Consider the following 20,077-nt stretch of genomic DNA (forward strand, 5'->3'; position numbering starts at 1 on the left):
ATGGTAGAAGTACTACAGACAGGAATGAGTGGTAAATCCATATTCAGAGTAAGTATCTATTCCAGTGTGAACATACCCTTCCCTTTCCATTAATGTAATTAGTCCAATGTAATCAGTCTGCCACCTGGAAGCTAGATGATACCTATAGAGAATGGTCCCATATTAGGAGCACATTGTTGATTTCTGCTTTAGGTAGGTTGGGTACTCAGCAATGGCTGTAGCCAGATCAACCTTGGTGGGAAGAAGTCCATCTTGCTCAGCCCATGCAAATTTGTTCATGAATATATTGGGCAATGACAGGAGTGGATGGGGAAATAGGCTAGTTCTATGACTTACATGGAACAGGTAAATTTGTCCATCTGATTATTAAGATACTTCTTTGCTGCAGTCATTCTTTAATGGATACTCACATGGAACACAAATATCATCACACTCTATGCCCATTCACAAAGGTCTATCAACATACCTATTTCCCAGATATACTTGGAACCATTTTTCCAATCTTATATTTTTCCATCCTGAACATCCAGCCAAACCACTATCCAAGATCATGAATCAATGTAGATCTGTGCCCTCAGCCATCTTTCCTTTTAGGAACAATGAAAAACCAGGTGCACTGATCCAAGTTTTGCATACTGAGAGGATTTCCTTTCATAACTTTCTTCCCGGTCCATGCAGAGTGAGGATGGAGTAGTGTATCTGTCAACTTTTGGGTGATGCTTTCAACACTGTAAACTGAGCTCAAGGTTTTTCTTCTTCAAATCAGATCATAGGGAAATCCCCATGAGTCCATATATGAAGTGTGAGGAGAGAAAGTAATGTAGCAGGAGTAAGGGTGATGTACATCTGAACCACTTGCTTGTGCAATTTACTTGTGCCTCCAGGACCTGATTGAGTCTGAGTTAATATATAATATTCAATTGATGATTGAGTGCTGCTGTGAAGGCCAAAATTTGTATCTCAGTGGGTCAGACAACACCAAATTTATGAGGGGCAGCTTAGATCATATGGTAACTTAGAGCTCTCCACTGGGGCACAATAGCAAGTCTGAAGCTATTTGTAAAAAGAATGCCTGCAGAAGATAGCTTATCTCTGATATCAAAACATAAGTGTTTGTGCTGTGATTTTCCAATAGGGGCCTTCCAAAATGTCCATATAGCATCCTATCTGTTCTCAACACTCCAAGCACCCATATCTGCTGCACTTCATGCACTTCACATCTGCTGTGTGATGCAGCCCAAGTGGCTAAGCAGCTTTCATAGGAGTCTGGGCCTTATGCAGAGCCTTCTCTTGCTCTGATCCTACTCAAAACTGGCATCCATTTGGGTTACTCCATAGATAGATTGAACTTAAATGAGAATTCAAATAAAGACCCAATGTGGGAGCCAAGATGGTGGACTAGAAGCAGCCCACACTCACTGTTCTCAAAAAGAAGATCAGATGTTGCAGGTACAAGTTCACTTACAGATGGACCGTCTCAGAGAGAGCATGTGAATCATCAGAGAAGTGACTGGAGATACCCAAAGTGAAGAAGAGAGAGTTGGGGTGATCTGATTGCCAAGATCAGAAGGTACCTGGGAAAAGCATCCACATATGAGAAAGGGTCAGGGGAGAGATCCCTGTGGCTCCACACTACCCCAACGGACATTGTAACCTGAGCTGCAAAGGGGTACTCCCACCACAGTATGCCTCTGAACTGATCAGGGAGCTGCTTGGAGACTGTGCAACAGCATTGCACTGGAGGGTGGGCACAGTGGGATCCCACTGGCTTTTGATCCTGGGTCGCTTTGACAGATGCCATTCTGAGCTATCAGCCCCAGAGTGCCCAGTCTACAGAGGGGTCGACTTCACTTCAGTCATCTCCCAATTACCCCAATTAGGCTGGGGAGGGAGCAGGGAGGGTGGGCATTCTCACACACGCTGTGACTGGATGCCATTCACCCCTCCACCAACACCTCCCTCGGTCGTCTATGAGGGATCCAAGCAGAGTAGGCACTCACCAGCTCTCAGCATCTGCTGTTGCCATCTCATCATCTCAATAGCACCGTCACTGACACCTGAATAGCACTGCAGCAGCTGCCACAGTCAGAGATGGGTAGAGGGAGAGTCCCAGCCACTGTGACTTGCCCCACAGCACTGATATCTGGGGCCACTGCCTAAATAGCCTCATCCAGCTGACACCACCACCACTGTGGGGAGGCACAAAAAGAGCTAACTCACATGCCACCTACCTCTGTGGAGAGGGACTTGCCCAGCCCCCTGACCAAGCTTCCAACAGCAACCTGGGGACCAACCCACTACTGCATACGAATGTCCCCCAGCACTGACTCAGACTGTGACAACCACAGGGGAATGGAACAATACAGGAGAACAGCTGCATAACAGTCTCTCAGTGCATCTGTCCCTACCCTGCCAGGTCAATCCTCTGGAGTAGGACATGAGTGTTCCATCCGGGGAATGCTATTTCTTTTCACTACGTAGGAGAGTTCCCACAGAGAACAGGTGCACCATAAATTTGTCTGTCTTGAGCTGAGAGAATAGGTTTCAGATGAGAAGGAATCAGCATAAGAACTCAGACAACATGAAAAAAACAAGCTGTTTCAACACCCCCAAATGATCACAATAGGTCTACAGCAATAAAAACCAACATAAAGAAAATTGTCGAAATGTCAGAGATGGAATTCAGAATATGGATGCAAATAAGATGAATGGGATTGATAAGAAAGTTGAAAACCAACACAAAGAAGCCAAAAATTTAAGGACATGACTGAAAAAATTGAAAAAGTGGCTAAAAAATGGACAACATAAGAAAAGATAATACAGAACTTAAAGAAGTGGAAGAGAAATTTAGGGAATTTCAAAATATAGCAGAAAACTTCAACAACAGGCTAGACCAAGTGGAATAAAGTTTTTCAGACCTTGAAGACAAGGCTTTCAAACTAACCCAGTCAGTAAATGGTACAGAAAAAAAGAATAAAGAAGAATGAAAAGTCACTCAGAGAAATATGGGACTATGTAGAATGAGCCAATATAAAAAATACAGATATTCCTAAGGGAGCAGAAGAAAAAGCAAAAAGCATGGAAAACCTATTTGACAGAATTACTGAGGAAAACTCCCCAGGTATCACCAGAGATTCAGATATCCAGATATAAGTTGGTCATTGAACATTGGGAAGATTCATAGCAAATAAGATATTTCCAAGGTGCACAGTCATCAGACTGGCCAAAGTCAAAATGAAGGAGAATATTCTACAAGCTCAAGATAAAAACAACTAACCTACAAAGGAAAATCTATCAGGCTAATAGCAGACTTCTCAACAGAGATCTTACAATCCAAAAGGGATTGGAGCCCCATTTTTAGTCTTCTTAAATAGAAAAATTGACACTCAAGAATTTTGTATCCTGCAAAACTAAGTTTCATAAATGATGGAGAAATAAAATGTTCCCAGAAAAACAAACACTAAGGGAATTTCTCACTATTAGACCTGCCCTACAGGAAATACTTGAAAGTGCACTATACATGGAACAGAATAATAAATACCTACAAGCATAAAAACACCCAAAACTAAAGCTCACAGCTGTAATAAAACAGTACCACAAACAAGAAATAAAATAATGAAGTATCATTCAATATGATGAACAGAACAGATTCCTACATATCAATACTAACACTGAATGTGAACTGTCTTCATGAACCACTTAAAAGATACAGACTGGCCAAATGTTTGAAAAATCACAATGCAAGTATGTGCTTTATCCAAGAAACACATCTAACTCACATAGTCTCACACAGACTCAAGATAAAATAATGGAAAAAAATTCACATGAATGGAAACTGAAAGTGAGCAAGTGTAGCTATTATCATATCAGATAAAATAGACATTAAATCAAGAATGATAAAAAAGACAAAGATGGTTATTATATAAAGGTAAAGGGAGCAATTCAGTAAGAAGACATAATCTTAAATATATATGCACTTAACACAGGAGCTCCCAGATTTATAAAACAAATTCTACTAGATCTAAGCAAAGAAATAAACAGTGGTATCATAATCACCAGGGATTTCAACATCCCACTGACAAATCTGGACAGATAATCAAACCAGAAAATCAACAAAGAAACACTGGACTTAAATGGAACTCTACAAAAAATAGTCCTAACAGACATTTACAGAGCACTCTACCCACAAACTACAGAATATATATTCTTCTTATCAGCATATGGTACATTTTCCAAGACTGATCATATGTTAGGTCACAAAACAAGTCTCAACAAATTCAGAAAATCAAAATCATAGCATTTATCTTCTCAGACCACAGTGGAATAAAACTAGAAATGATTCCAAGAGAAACTCTCAAATCCACACAAAGTCATGTAAATTAAACAATGTTCTGCTAAATGATCCTTTGGTCAATGATGACATGAAGACGGAAATCAAAATATTCTTTGAACTGAATGACAAACATGACACAAACATCCAAAATCTATGGAAAAGTGCAAAAGCAGCATTAAAGGGAAAGTTCATACCCTTAAATGTTTACATCAAAAAGACAGAAAGATCACAAATTAACAACATAAAGTCACATCTCAAGGAACTAGAAAAAGAAAAATAAACCAAAGCCAGCAGAAGAAAAGAAATAATAAAACTCATAGCAGAATTAAATGAAGTGGAAACCCCCAAAACAATGCAAAGGATCAATGAATCAAAAAGTTGGTTCTTTGTAAATATAAACAAAATCAATAGACCACCAGACAGATTAACCAAAAATAGAAGAGAAAGGACTAAAATAACCTCAAAAAGAAATGAAAAAGGAGACATTACAATTGATACCACAGAAATACAAAATATCATCTGTGAAGACTACTAAAACCCATGTGCACACAAATTCGAAAATGTAGAGGAAATGGATAAGTACCTAGAAACACACGACCTCCCAAGACTCAATCAGAAAGAAATATATATCATGAACAGACCAATAATGAGTAGTGAGATCGAGAGAGTAATAAAAAGCCTCCCTATTGGCTTGGGGTGGCTGCTTTAGCAGGCCCTGAGTGGAGCATGGAAAGCCCTGCAGTCCCTGGGCTGCCGGAGCCTACCTAAGCCCACCTGACTTGACATTCACGGACTCCAGTGCCTGAAGAGCAACCTCCTGCCTGCTTGACTCTGACCTTGCCTTCCAGGTCAGATGTGCCAACCATCTGCATGTCTCTGCTTCTGGCTCAGAGATTCTGCTCAGAGGCTTTGCTTCTGGCTTCACCCCAGTCCTTGCTCGGAAGCTCTCACTCCAGGGCTGACTTGAAAGACCTTCAGCGACTGCTTTGGTGGGTCCTGGGTTAGGTTTGGAGAGGTGCAACCTCTGCAAACCTAACTTGGTATCCGTGGGACCCCTGTGCTTTAGAAGTAGCCCAAATCCCACTATCCAGGCCCAAGCTGCTCCCTGCCTGCTCGACCCTAACCCTGCCCTCTAGGTAAAATTGGCCTGCCATCTGCACAGCCCTGTTTTTGACCTAGAGGCCTTGCTCAGAGATTCTGCTCACAGATCCTTCCCAGTCCCAGCTCTGAGGCTCTCATGCCAGAGCCTGAGACTCTGCCCCTGTGCCTCCAGAACTCCTTCCAGGCCCAAGACACCATCCCCAAGTCTTCAGCACTGCACCTAGACACCACCTCAGAGCCTCCACCATAAAAGTAGGACTGGAAGAGCTGCTTTAAAGTCTAACACCTTGCCAGGGACCACCCAGCCTCAAGCAACCCGCTAACTGAGACCTTCTTTGAGCAAATGCCCAGAACCTGGGGACCCATGACAACCTGAGAATCCATTCTCATATCACATAACATAGACTTCAAATCAACAAAATTAACAAAAGACAAAGATGATCATATAATGGTAAGGGGAAGCATTCAACAAGAAGACATAACAATTCTAAATATTTATGCACCTACCACAGGTACACCCAGATTCATAAAGCATCCTACTTGATCTAAACAAAATCATAAAGAGCAGCACTGTAATAGACAGGGACTTCAACACTCCTCTGACAGAATAGGACAGATCCTCCAAAAGAAAATAAACACAGAAACAACAAACTTAAACAGAACTCTAGAATAAATGGGACTAACAGACATTTATAGAACATTTTACCCAAAAACCACTGAATATACATTCCTCTCATCAGCTCATGAAACATTCTCTAAGACTGATCACATCCAAGGCCACAAAACATGCATCAAAAATAGGAATTATACCATACATCTTCTGAAACCACAGTGGAATAAAATTAGAAATCAACTCCAACAGAAACACTCATCTCTATACAAAGTCATGGACACTAAACAACCTACTGCTCAATGATACTCAAGTCAAGGAGGAAATTAAGATGGAAATCAAAAGATTCTTTGAACTAAATGACAAGGTGGACACAAAACTTCAAAATCTGTGTGATATAGCTAAAGCAGTCTTGAGAGGAAAATTCACAGCCTTAAATGCCTACATCCAAAAGACAGAAAGATCACAAATCAACAATCTAATGAATTGACTCAAGGAACTAGAAAAAGAAAAGCAAACCAATCCTAAACTCAACAAAAGAAAAGAAATAACCAAGATCATAGAAGAACTAAGTGAAATAGATAATAAAAGAACTATACAGAAGATTAGTGAAACAAAAAGTTGCTTCTTCGAAAAGGTGAACACAATTGACAAGCCTCTCACTAGATTAACCAGAAGCAGAAAAGAAGAGACTCTAATAAGCTCAATCAGGAATGACAAAGGAGAAATTACAATTGATACCATGGAAATACAAAATATCATCTCTGAATACAAAAATCTCTATGCACATAAACTTGGAAATGTGTAGGAAATGGACAAATTAGAGACACTATTCCTAGTCTTATGCAAATGCCAGACACTGCTCCCTTTCATCCTATCAGAGAGTTTTCTCTTGCTATGGACTGAATTGTGTCATTCCAAAGTTTCTATGTTGAATCCCTAATGTGACTGTATTTGGAGGTAGGACTTTTAGGTGGCTGTTAAGGCTCAATGTGGGTTCCTAATCTGATAGAATTGGAAGCTATATAATAAGAGGCTGATCTCTCGCTCTCTCTTTCTCTCTCTCTAAAAGACATCTGCACCTGAATGTTTATAGCAGCACAATTCACAATTGCAAATATGTGGAAACAATCCAAGTGCCCATCAATACATGAGTGGATTAATAAAATGTGGTATATGTATAGCATGGAATATTACTCAGCTATAAGAAATAATGAGGATATAGCATCTCTTATGTTCTCCTGGATAGAGTTGGAACCCATTCTACTAAGTGAAGTATCCCAAGAATGGAAAAATAAGCACCACATGTACTCACCATCAAATTGATTTCACTGATCATCACGTAAGAGCACATTCAGGAATAACATTAATCGGGTGTCGGGCAGATGCGGGCGGGGAGGGGAGGGGTGTATACATCCATAATTAGTGCGATGCGCACTGTCTAGGGGATGGACACGTTTGAAGCTCTGACTTGGGGAGGGGGCGAGGGGGCAAGGGCAATATACGTAACCTAAACTTTTGTACCCCCACAATATGCTGAAATAATAATAATAATAATAATAAAAGACTAGGAATAGTGCATGTACCCACGAGTCAGACTGAAAAACTCATAATTTACCACTCATTGGATACAATAATCAGAAAGATCTAACCTCAATAGTGGTAAATAATTAGCTCTAGATGAAAAACTTCCCTGGAACCACCCAAAAGATTAAAAAAGAAACACTTGAAAGGCCCAAGTTTTCCAAGTAACTTAACTGCATCCCAGAGCAAAGATTTATAGAACTAGAAAAATATCCAGCACTCAATAAGATAAAATTAACAATGTCTGGCATCCAGTCAAAGATAACTATGAATAAAAAATAGCAAAAGTCATTACACATAATGAGGAGATAATTGAACAACTGAAATGAAAACTTACCCAGATGTTAAAAAATAGCAGACAAAGATATTAAAACAGTTATAATTGTTCAAAAAGTTAAGTAGAAATGTGAGCAATTTAAAAGAGATTCAAACCCAACCTTTAGGGATAAAAAGCACAATGTCTGAGATTTTAAAAAATACACTGGAAGGAATTAATAGCAGAAAAAAGATCAGTAAACTCAAAAGATATAGCAATAGAAACTACACAAATGAAACAAATGAGAGAAATGTATTTTTCTCTGCATTACCGAAAAATTTTTAAAAAGCTTTGTTTTATTTTTTATTGGTACATAATAATTGTATTTATTTATGGAGTACAGTATGATGTTTTGATACATGCATACATTGTGTTATGATGAAATCAGGGTAATCACCAAATCTATCACCTCAAACATTTATCATATTTTTGTGGTAATAACATTCAAAATCCTCTCTTCTAGCTATTTGAAATATACATTATTGTTAACTATTGTCACTGCACAGTGCAATAGAACACCAGAACTTATTCTTATCTAACCAAAATCCATTTTTTAAAAGGGATTATTTGTCTTAAAATAATTTTGCACTCAGGCTTGGTGGAAAAAAACCAAAACTGCTACCTGATTTTCCTAACCAAGAGAGGAGCACATTTCAACTAGTGGGAATGGTAGCCTGGCTGGAGCACTCTGGGTCTGGAGTGGCTAGAAAAATCTGGAGGTTTTGAGTGAATATACTCCAGCCTCATATTTTTCTAGTCAAATTTGGCTGATGATGGTAATACCAAATGAAGCTCTTGCTACCCTGGCCTGTTCTATAGTAAAATATGAAGGATACCTGGGATTTATATAGTAATGAATCATCAAGGAGACCCTGAATTTGACACTTTGTTGGTGAATCTATATATCACAGTCCATTCCTGCACCCAAGGGTTCACTGTTAGGCAAAAGTTGTTACCTCTCTCCAAACAATTTCAGCAATGGTTGAATTTTTGGTCCATCTCTAATTAAGAAATACATACCTTCCTCCAAACCATGTGATTATCCATCAGGAGAACAAGGGTGTCGTTTTCTTTTTTGTCTCCCTCAAGAGAGAAATAATCAAACAGTATTGGTTGATGATGTGCTTTTATAAAATAAACAGTAGCAAAGCACGTGTATTTAAAATGGGTCTTCAGGAGCAGAACTGTGAAAACACAAGGAGATGGAAATGAAAGGAAATATCCTAGAATCTCAGCTCCCTTTTGTAGTCCAGGGCTTGGCAATCAAATTTTCAAAACTCACAAACCCACGAGACTCAGAGCTGGGGAAAACTTTACACATTATCTAATCAAATGGTTTTCAAGCTTTTGTAGCTATATAAGTCTTTGTAACATAAAATATTTCTTGGAACTCCAGTATTTTAAAGGCATACAAAAAATGATGTCTTGATTGAAGCTGGGATAGGAAGTTTAGAACATCACCACCTTCACAGCCCTTTTTTCAATCATAGCTACAATAGCATCTTCCCTTTGACTCCTAAAAGGGCTCTGCAAGGTACAGCTTTTTCATATGGGGAAACTGAGCCCCATAGAAAGGAAGAGCCTTAGCCAACATCAGTAAGCCATTTACTGACCGAGCTGTGACTAGAACTCAGGTCTTCACACCGAGAGTGCTTTCTGCTGTACCATATTTCTGAAAAGTCTGCAAACTTTTCAGAAAGCAATACATTTTTCTCTTATGTCCACTTCACTTGGGGGATGGATTCTCTATTAGTGCTCTCATTCATAAACCTTGAGTTTTCATCTTATTTCCCTAGCTCATCTTTTATTTTTTTTTGTATTTTATTTTATTTTATTTTTTATCATTAATAACAATTTAATTTTACAGAATCAAAGAGTCTAACAGTATATCTTGTTAGATACAGTATGTCCTTATAATGTATACATTATTTCTTGTACAATGATATGAAATAATATGGGAAATATTCATGATAAATTATTAAGTGAACAGTGCAAGTTAAAAACAACAGTTTCATATTTTTTTTCCCACCCCCCCTTTCCCGAGTCAGCACCTTCAAGTGTTACCACTCCCCAAACGGTGCGCAATGCACTCATTGTGTAGGCATACCCCCATCCCCTCCCCCACCCCCCACCTCAGTCTGATGTCCAATTGGTGTCGTTCCCAGATTTGTATTTAGGTGATGATCAGGGAAACCAATTTTCTGGTGAGTACATGTGATGCTTGTTTTTCCATTCTTGGGATACTTCACTTAATAGAATGGGTTCCAACTCTCTCCAGGAGAACCATAGAGATGTCGTATCTTCATCATTCCTTATAGCTGAGTAATATTCCATGGTATACATATACCACAGTTTACTAATCTTTTAGTTGAGTTTCTCAACTTGTCTGGGTAGGAGTCAGAGATTGGAACAGCCACCTCAGGGAATCATATATCCTAGTTAAAAAGCTTTCCTAAACAGCAAAGGAGTTATCATTGTGAGGCTGGTACTTAATTTGATAAAAACAAAAACTACTAGGATAGTGGCTGGAACATAGTGGATGTTTAATAGATGTTAGTGCCTTTTCTTTCTCCTCTTCATTTGACAAATGATAAATTGCAAGCCATCTTCCCAAATGCCAGAATGAGCAAAGCACTTGCAAAACAATAGGATTCTGATTGTGTAGATGAACACCTTAGCTGGGTTCCTTGAGAACCCAGGAGGTCTTGATCATTTTGCTTAAAGAAATCCAAGCAAAGATTCCCCCATTTTTCTCATCCCATCTGGCATCTAAGCGCTATCTCCTGCTGCAAATATTCTGTCTGTGATGTGTACTCCAAATCACAAAACAAAAGAGATGAGAGTCAGTCTTTCTTAAGTGCATCATTGGGCTAATGAAATTAATCAGTTGCAATGACAGTCTTAGAGCAGCGGGGAAGCCTGCAAAATAGTAGCAGTTAAGAAGTGGCTGCTGGAGAGAGAAGCAGAATGCAATCAAGGATGAAATAAAGCAAAACAAGATTGTGTTAAAAAACGCTCAGCAATCAACTGTCAATAGGGCCTTGAAATAAAAGGAAAAAAGGGATTATCATCTAATGAAGAAAATGTTTGTAGATTGTGTTCCCTTTCCTGTTTTAATGTTTATTTTTCACAATAGCTTCAGTTTCTGCAAATCTAAGAAATAGGAAGAAAATGTTCTCATTAAATTATATGAATATGTGCCCATGTGGACATGGTTTAATTTAGTAAGTCAGCACGAAAAAGAGGACTGGAGTTCAGGACCCTGGGTTTGGTTCTGCCAGTTGTGTGTACTCCATTGAGCAAGTCCTTTCTGTTTTCTAGGCCTAAGTTTTCCCATCTAGAAAATGACAGGGTAGATTAGACGCTTTAAGGTAGATCTTTCTAGTTATAATATACCAAGACCCTGGGGCTTTGGGGAAAAGTTTTATTACAAAACAGATTTTTACTGAGTTTTAGATCTCTTTATAAGGTGGACAACTTGAGTCCTAAATACTAAGCTCAATTTTCTTGATGATGTTATGGAATATTCATACATTTAAGATCAAAAGATCCTGTGAAGCAAATGGGTTAATGGCTAGCTAAGTGGGTTTGTTTTGAATAGTACTTACATATTGTTTTTCATCCATAGACCTCAGCCACTATCTCTAGGGATAGTACCTCCAACATTTTCCAATTCCACAGCTAATAGACTTCACTGCCAGGAAGCTTTGTGCAATGCTTATCGTAAATTTTCTCTCCAGCAATTTCATCCATTTTCTCCTTCCCACAGCTTCAATACCTCCCTGCAAAGCACTGGCAGAAGGATAGTTTGATTTTCTTTTTTAAAAATGGGGTTTAGTAGTCTAGGAAGGTATAAGGAAAATGTTGGCAATGCAAGAAATACAAAATTTTGCAAGGTTATACACATGAAAAAGGTTATAGCAAGTCATAAAACTTTCTCTGAGTCTGCTTAAGCTGGAAAAATCACTGTTAGGGTTTATCCACCATAAATTCGGACAAAAAATTTGGTTCTAAGAGTGGGAGAGAAGGTGAGGTTTATGTGGTTTTTATATCTATCCATAAGCATGGTTAAGTGATCAAGTACAGGGTCCCTAAAAGCTATTTCTTCCCATGGTGCTTACAGAGGATGTGTGGTGGTTCAGTTTGTTGAAAATTGATGAAAGAACTCTGGAATAAAATTTTATTTAGGGTAGCTCAGAATTGAAAACTTCTCCATTCATTTACCAGAAAATCAAGAAATGAAATAGTGTCTGCAGGATGCAAGGTCACATGAGTTATTTCTGAAGAGGTCTTGGGAGCTTGTGTAGGTTTTTCAGAGTCGGTGTTTTTACCACTTAGAAGAATGCCTTCATTTTTATCTTGATCAGTTTATAGTGAGCACGGGGAAATGGGGAAACCAAATACAATGTTCTCAGAATGACTACTTATTTCATTAATTCCTCCCTTCATTTGTATATTCATTCATTCAACAAATATCTATATCATTCATCCAGTTATATAACAAATAACTATTGACCCAATATCTACTCTGCCCCAGGCATTGTGCTAGGCACTAGATAATTATTGGTAAACTAAATAAAAGTTCCCATGAAGGTTATAATCTAGTAGAGAAGATAGATTTTGATTTAAAAATTAAACCAGTAATTACTAAATTATAATTGTATTAAGTGCTACAAGGTTAGGGTGCTTATAGAGCATATAATAGGGAGATTTGACATAGTCCATACAGGGCTTGGAAATTTTCCCTCAGGAAGTGACATTTGGATTTGGATCTGAAAGGTAAATAGGAATTAGCCAAGTAAAGAGGAAGAAGCTTTTATGAAGGCCTTGAAGAATGTTTAGGTTGCCTGGGGCTGGAAAGTGGAGGGAGAATGAGGAATAACTGTTCTATCAGAATCTTCTGATAGAGTCTATTTCCTGAGGATTAAGACCAAAATTCTTAGCCTATGAGAGGATCTTCTTCACCATCAAACTCCAGTATCTCTTACTTCTGCCTGTCATCACCTTCTTCTATCAATATGTTCCAGCCCCATGGAACTTATCATAATTCTCTTAAAAACTGCTTTTTCATAATTAAATGCATTTGTACATAGTATTTCATACCCCTAGAATGGTCTTTACTTCCTTTGTTATGTTAAAAAAAAAAACTCCTTATTTCCTTTCTGGCTCAAAAAAGTCATGCCTTATGAGAAAATCTATCTGACTTCCCATTCAGGAAGACTTGGTTGTGTGGACCCCACTGCTTTTTATAAATCTTTCCATTAGAGCATTGATCACACAATTGTAATTTGTAATTTTCACATTATGTGTCAGTTTCTCATACACTGGGCTCCTCAAGGACACAAATAGCCAACTTTATAGCCATATTATTATACCTAGGAGAAACTTAACATTTGTAATTAACTGTACAATACCTGTCTTCCTGTTTTAAGCCATATATTCTATGAGAAGAAAGTTTCTTGCCTTCCTGTTCATTGTTGTATTCTTAGTGCCTAGCAGAGAAATCATGAGTTAATGTTGTGGTAGCTTCAGGGGATAGGAGATAATATTGGGAACAAAAAATTAACAGTACTTGGCAGCCAATTGAAGGTAAAGAATGAGGAAGGAGAGATCAAGGATGATACCCAGTTTTCTGGCATATGCTCTTCATAGATGCTGGTTTCATTCACTAAAATGGCAACAACTGAAAGAAGAAAAGAATGAGGATGAATGGGAGGGTGAAGATTTGTGTTTTATTCATTCAATACATTTATTATTTACTAGGCATCAGACACTGTTTAAGTGCTTTACAAATATTAACTCATTTAATCATCCTAGCAATCTAAGCACTGTATAATCCACCTTTAACAGATAAAATTGAAGCATTGATATATTCATAAATATTCCCAAGGTCATCCAGATATTAAGTGATGTAGATAAGCTTTAAACTCAGTGAGTTCATCTATAGAATCCATGCTCTTAACCACTCTACATGTTACTAAGTTTATTTTTATATATCTGAAGTTGTAGACAGATTCAATCTTGGTCACATTGTGTCTGAGATGCTCATAAGAGAAACTTATTAGCTGTTGGATAGTCATGTGTTTAATCATAATAGATCTTGGGCCGGGTGCGGTGGCTCATTCCTGTAATCCTAGCACTCTGGGAGGCCGAGGCGGGTGGATCGCTCCAGGTCAGGAGTTCGAGACCAGCCTGAGCAAGAGCGAGACCTCGTCTCTACTAAAAATAGAAATAAATTATCTGGCCAACTAAAAATATATATAGAAAAAATTAGCCGGGCATGGTGGCACATGCCTGTAGTCCCAGCTACTCGGGAGGCTGAGGCAGGAGGATTGCTTGAGCCCAGGAGTTTGAGGTTGCTATGAGCTAGGCTGATGCCACGGCACTCACTCTAGCCTGGGCAACAGAGTGAGACTCTGTCTCAAAAAAAAAAAAATAGATCTTCATAAGGAAAGGCATATGGCTCAGTCTCTACATGAATTGGGATTTAAAGAATCATTATTTAATAGCCAAAACTAGTTTATTAACTTTTCTTTAAAGACTTCAGAGGACATCCTGATAAATAATCTACAGCAATCCTTATTTAAATCCTCTTCTCTTTTCTAATCAATTATCCTTACCCCATAAGGCCCCTAAGGCTCTAATCTCTTGAAAACTCCAAGGTAGGAGAGCAGTTAGTTATTCTTCCCTCAGCTTTCTTAGCTTTTTGCCTCCTTTCTCTTCTTCACTCCCACTCAAATTATATTATGTAGATAAATAGCCTCTCTTCCAGCAAGAAATATTAATAATTCCTTCTTTTAAGAATATGAGGAGGAGGAAAGAAATTAGATGGCAATTACAAGACTCTCATTGGAGGGCTGATAAATGAGAGAAGGCTGTAAATACTACCACATTAAAATTGTTATTCTGCCATACATGGATCTTGAGCTCAAGAATAAAGTCTGTACTACTGACTTTTGGAATCATTTGCATATAGGTAAAATGAAACTGTATGAACGAGATCAGACAGAGAAAATGTGTTGAATAAAAGTGAGCCAAGGATGAATTTCTAACAAACCAGTATAATCATCCAGTAAAGACTCTGAAAAATAGACATCAAAGAAGCAGTCTGATACTGCACCAGTAAAACCAGGAGAGAGTGATAGTTTAGAAGTCAAGAAGGTAGAATTAAAAAAAAAAAAGAGTAGTGTTCTCAGTAGCCTTGAACATTGCAGAAAGATCAGTGAAATAAGTTCTCAGAAGCGTCTGTTGGATTTTGTAATATAAATTTCAGTGAGTTGGTTTCTTGTCTAGAGTATGTTCAGTGGAATGGCAACCTCAAAAATTGTAGTGGGCTGATGAATATCTGAAAACTGCAGAGGTAGAAAGAGTGGATATAGGCTTACCTTGCTTTATTGTGCTTCATTTTATTAAGCTTCGTGGATATTGCATTTTTAAAAAATTGAAGGTTTGTGGCAATACTGAGTTGAGTAAGTCTATTGATGCCATTTTTCTAACTGCATGTGCTCACTGCGCCATATTTTGGTAATTCTGGCAATATTTCACCTTTTTTCATTATTATTAGATTTTTTTATAGTGATCTGTGATCAGTGATCTTTGATGCCACTATTGTAATTGTTTTGGGGTGCCAGAAACCACTTCCAAAGAAGAGAGTGAACTTAATTGATGAGTGTTGTGTGTGTTCTGATCGCTTCACTGATCAGTTGGTCCCCTGCCTCTCTCCCTCTTTTCAGGCCTCTTTATTCCCTGAGACACAACAATATTGAAATCAGGCCAATTAATAACACTACAATGGCCTCTAAGTGTTCAAGTGAAAGGAAGAGTCATGCATCTCTCACTTTAGATCAAAAGCTAGAAGTGATTAAGCTTGGCAAGGAAAGCATGTTGAAAGCTGAGATAGGCTGAAAGCTAGGCCTCTTGCACCAAACATTTAGCTAAGTTGTGAATGCAAAGGAAAAGTTCTTGGAGGAAATTAAAAGCGCTCTTCCAGAGAACATGCAAATGATAAAAAGGTAAAACAGCCTTATTGCAGATATAGAGAAAGTATTAGTGGTCTGGATAGAAGATGAAACCAGCTATAATATTATCTTAAGACAAAAGCTAATCCAGGCCAAGGCCATAACTCTCTTCAATTCTATGAAGGCTTAGAGAGTTGAGGAAGCTGCAGAAAAAAAGTTTGAAGATAGCAGAGGTTGGTTCATGAGGTTTAAGTAACAAGCCATCTCTACAGCATAAAAACACAAAGTTAAATCAGCAAGTTCTGATGGAAAAGCTGCAGCAAATTATCCAGAAGATCTAGCTAAGATCGTTGATGAAGGCAGTTATAATAAACAAGAGATTTTCAATGTAGGTGAAACAGCCTTCTATTGGAAGAAGATATCATCTAGGACTTTCATAGCTAGAAGTCAATGCCTGGATTCAAAGCTTCAAGGGACAGGCTGAATCTCTTGTTATGCATCTGGTAACTTTGAGTTGAAGCTAATGCTCATTTATCATTCCAAAAATTCTAGAGTCCTTAAGAATTATGCTGCCTGTGCTCTATAAATGGAACAACAAAGCCTGGTTGACAGCACATCTGTTTACAACATGATTGACTGAATATTTTAAGCCTACTATTGAGACATATTACTCAGGAAAAAAATTCTTTCAAAATTACTGCTCATTGGCAATGTTCCTGGCCAAGCAAGAGCTCTGATGGAGATATACAAGGAGATGAATGTTGTTTTCATGCCTGCCAACACAACATCTATTCTGTAGCTCCTAAATCAAGGAGTAATTTTGACTTTTAAGTTTTATTATTTCAGAAACACATTTCATAAGTCTACAGCTGCCATAGGTTATGATTCCTCTGATGGACCTAGGCAAAGTAAATTGAAAAACTTTTGGAAAGAATTTACCATTGTAGATGCTATTAAGAACATTCATGATTCATAGGAGGAGGTCAAAATATCAACATTAATAGGAGTTTGGGCCGGGCGCGGTGGCTCACGCCTGTAATCCTAGCACTCTGGGAGGCCGAGGTGGGCGGATCGTTTGAGCTCAGGAGTTCGAGACCAGCCTGAGCAAGAGCGAGACCCCATCTCTACTAAAAATAGAAAGAAATTATACGGACAGCTAAAAATATATATAGAAAAAATTAGCCGGGCATGGTGGTGCATGCCTGTAGTCCCAACTACTCGGGAGGCTGAGACAGGAGGATCCCTTGAGTCCAGGAGTTTGAGGTTGCTGTGAGCTAGGCTGATGCCACGGCACTCACTCTAGCCTGGGCAACAGAGTGAGACTCTGTCTCAAAAAAAAAAAAAAAAAAAAAAGGAGTTTGGAAGAAGTTGATTCTAACCCTCATGGATGACTTTGAGATGTTCAAAACTTCAGTGGAGAAACTAGCAGTAAATGTGGTGGAAATAACAAGAGAACTACAGGTGTAGCCTAAAGATGTGGAGTTGCTGTAATCTCATGATAAAACCTGAACAGATGAGCAGTTGCTTTTATGGATGAGCAAAGAAAGTGGTTTCATGAGATGGAATCTACTCCTGGTGAAGATGCTGTGAACATTGTTGAAATGACCACAGAGCATTTAGAATATTACATAAACTTAGTAAAGCAGCAACAAGATTTGAGAATTGGAGAATTTACTCCAATTTCAAAAGAAGTTCTACTGTGAGTAAAATACTATCAAGTATATCACATACTACAGGAAAATCTTTCAAGAAAGGAAGAGCCCATCAATGTGGCAAACTTCATTGTTATCTTAAGAAATTATTACAACCACCCCAACGTTCAACAACCACCACCCTGATCAGTCAGCAGCCATTATCACCAAGGCCAAACCCTCTAATAGCAAGATGATTATGACACACTAAAGGCTCAAATGATCACTAGTGGTTTTTTTAGCAATAAAGTATTTTTAATTAAGGTATATACATTGTTTTTTTAGACATGATACTACTTCACATTTGATAAACTACAGTATATAGTATAACATAACTTTTATATGCACTAGAAAACCAAAAAAAAATTATGTGACTCGTTTTATTGTGATACTTATTTTATTATGGAAGACTGGAACCAAACCCACAATTTGTCTGAGGTATGCCTGTATAGACCACTGGATAAATAAATGATGATACATGAAATCTTTCCTACTTCTTAACAAACTCAAAATCATGGCCTATTTTCTATATCTCCTAGATTGTATCATTTTTTATTATTTAGCTCTACTATATCTCTCATACTTCAAAATAAGCAGTTGGAGCAGTTTAAAATGTAAATATCTATACACAGGTCACTTAAAATAGTAAGAGCAGATATTTTAAAGTACGTAGAATGAATTGGTGGTTCATTTTACCAGAAACAAGAAATAATATATTTACTGTAATGAACAATAAATTTCAACCTGCACTTCCTGGCATTCAAGGCAAAACATTAAACCCACTTGGTTACACATCTCTTATTCACTCAGAAAATACAGCTCTATCAAAAAAGAACATTTGAGGCCACTAAACTCCTAAAAGAGTTCTGAAATTTAATTTTAAACTAGCCTTAGTTTTATTGATACTCTTGCCACTTTTCCTCTTGTTCTTCATAAAATATTTTATATGCCTGGATAAACATTCTTAGAAAATGAGCATTTTTAACAAATGAGAATACCTTTTAGTATACTATATCATTCCTTTTCCTTACATTTCTATGCAGACAAAATGACTAGCACAATGTTCTGGGAATTTTTTTCTTATGGTGAATATCATCAATTAGAGTAAAATTATGGTTTTGTTCCTTTAATAATTCCAAGGAAAAATATCTTGCTTTTAAACTAGATTCTAATTTAAAAGATAGAACAGAAACTGTAAACTATATCTTGACCACATTTGATTAGAAAAATAAATGAAATAAAAATGGACTAGTGGACTTCCAGTCATCACAGAGTAATTGGTATGGGACTTTTTCATCTGTCATAAACAACTAGAAAGCAGAAAAAATATATGAAATAACTGTTTCAGGTATTGGACAACAGGCAGCTAAGAACCTAAGAGAAAGTCCTATAATCATCCCAGCTTTCCATATGTGGGCAGTTTTCAGGACTGTGGCACAGGGAAGAGGAACCCAAGCAGAACAAGATAGTCTCATTAAGTTGAGGAGAGAGATCGAAGTTTAGGGACACTGATGTGGCTAGAAATTGCAAGGAAGAATACTGAGGAAAATGGAGCTCTCAAGAGAAAGAGCTTCATCAATCTACCTAGGAGTTCCTTTTATACTTTTGCTCAATGCTTAACTGTGCATGCATAGGGAGAAACTCCACAATGTCTGACAAAGACTAAGTACTAGTGAACAAACAATTACTAAAGCTGTAAACACATCCCAGAATTCACATAAGGCTGGAAGATATTCAAGTTCTGACCAGCTAGAGTGAAGAGACATCATTGAACACTCCAGGCTTTCAGTAGTGATCTCAGAGAGTTCAATATATACTAGTAGGGCTAAACTAGGCCAAAAGTAAAAGATATTCTAGATTCATGCTAACATGCACTGGTGCTGAGAATGTAAAAGAAATATTTTGAAAAATAATTTGACAGTTTCCTAAAAAGTTACATATAAACCTACCACAAGATTCAACTGTTCTACTCATTGGTATTATTTACCAAGTGAAATGAAAGTATATGTTTATACAGAGATCCATACACAAATATACGTAGAAATTTATTTGTGATAGCCAAAACTGAAAAAAAATTCAACTGTTTATCAACAGGTATAAATACATAAACACATTGTAATATGTTCATACAGTGTATTCTGCTCTGAAATAAAAACAATGAATTTGAAAATAAAAACGCAAGACTTTCACTTCTGGCCATCATGAACTTCAAGAACCATATTAATGTTTTTACTATAAAAACTTGAAACTGAACAAAATATATAAAACATCTGCCGTCTGCTTTTTGTCATTGGATGAGAGACAGCTTAGAACTGTGATTTTTGAGTGAAAGGAAACAAATGAGGTGAACCCAATAAACTCCCTCAATTTCTACCTGGTGAAACATTGTGGATAACAGAGTAGGAGAGTGTTCAAAAATAGAGCACAGTAGACTCCTTGAGTTATGAAGACAGAGTTGGAGTTCAGGGAGGCTAAGCAATTGGG

The sequence above is a fragment of the Eulemur rufifrons genome, chromosome 30 (genome assembly GCF_041146395.1).
Source record: "Eulemur rufifrons isolate Redbay chromosome 30, OSU_ERuf_1, whole genome shotgun sequence".
Taxonomy (NCBI): Eukaryota; Metazoa; Chordata; class Mammalia; order Primates; family Lemuridae; genus Eulemur; species Eulemur rufifrons.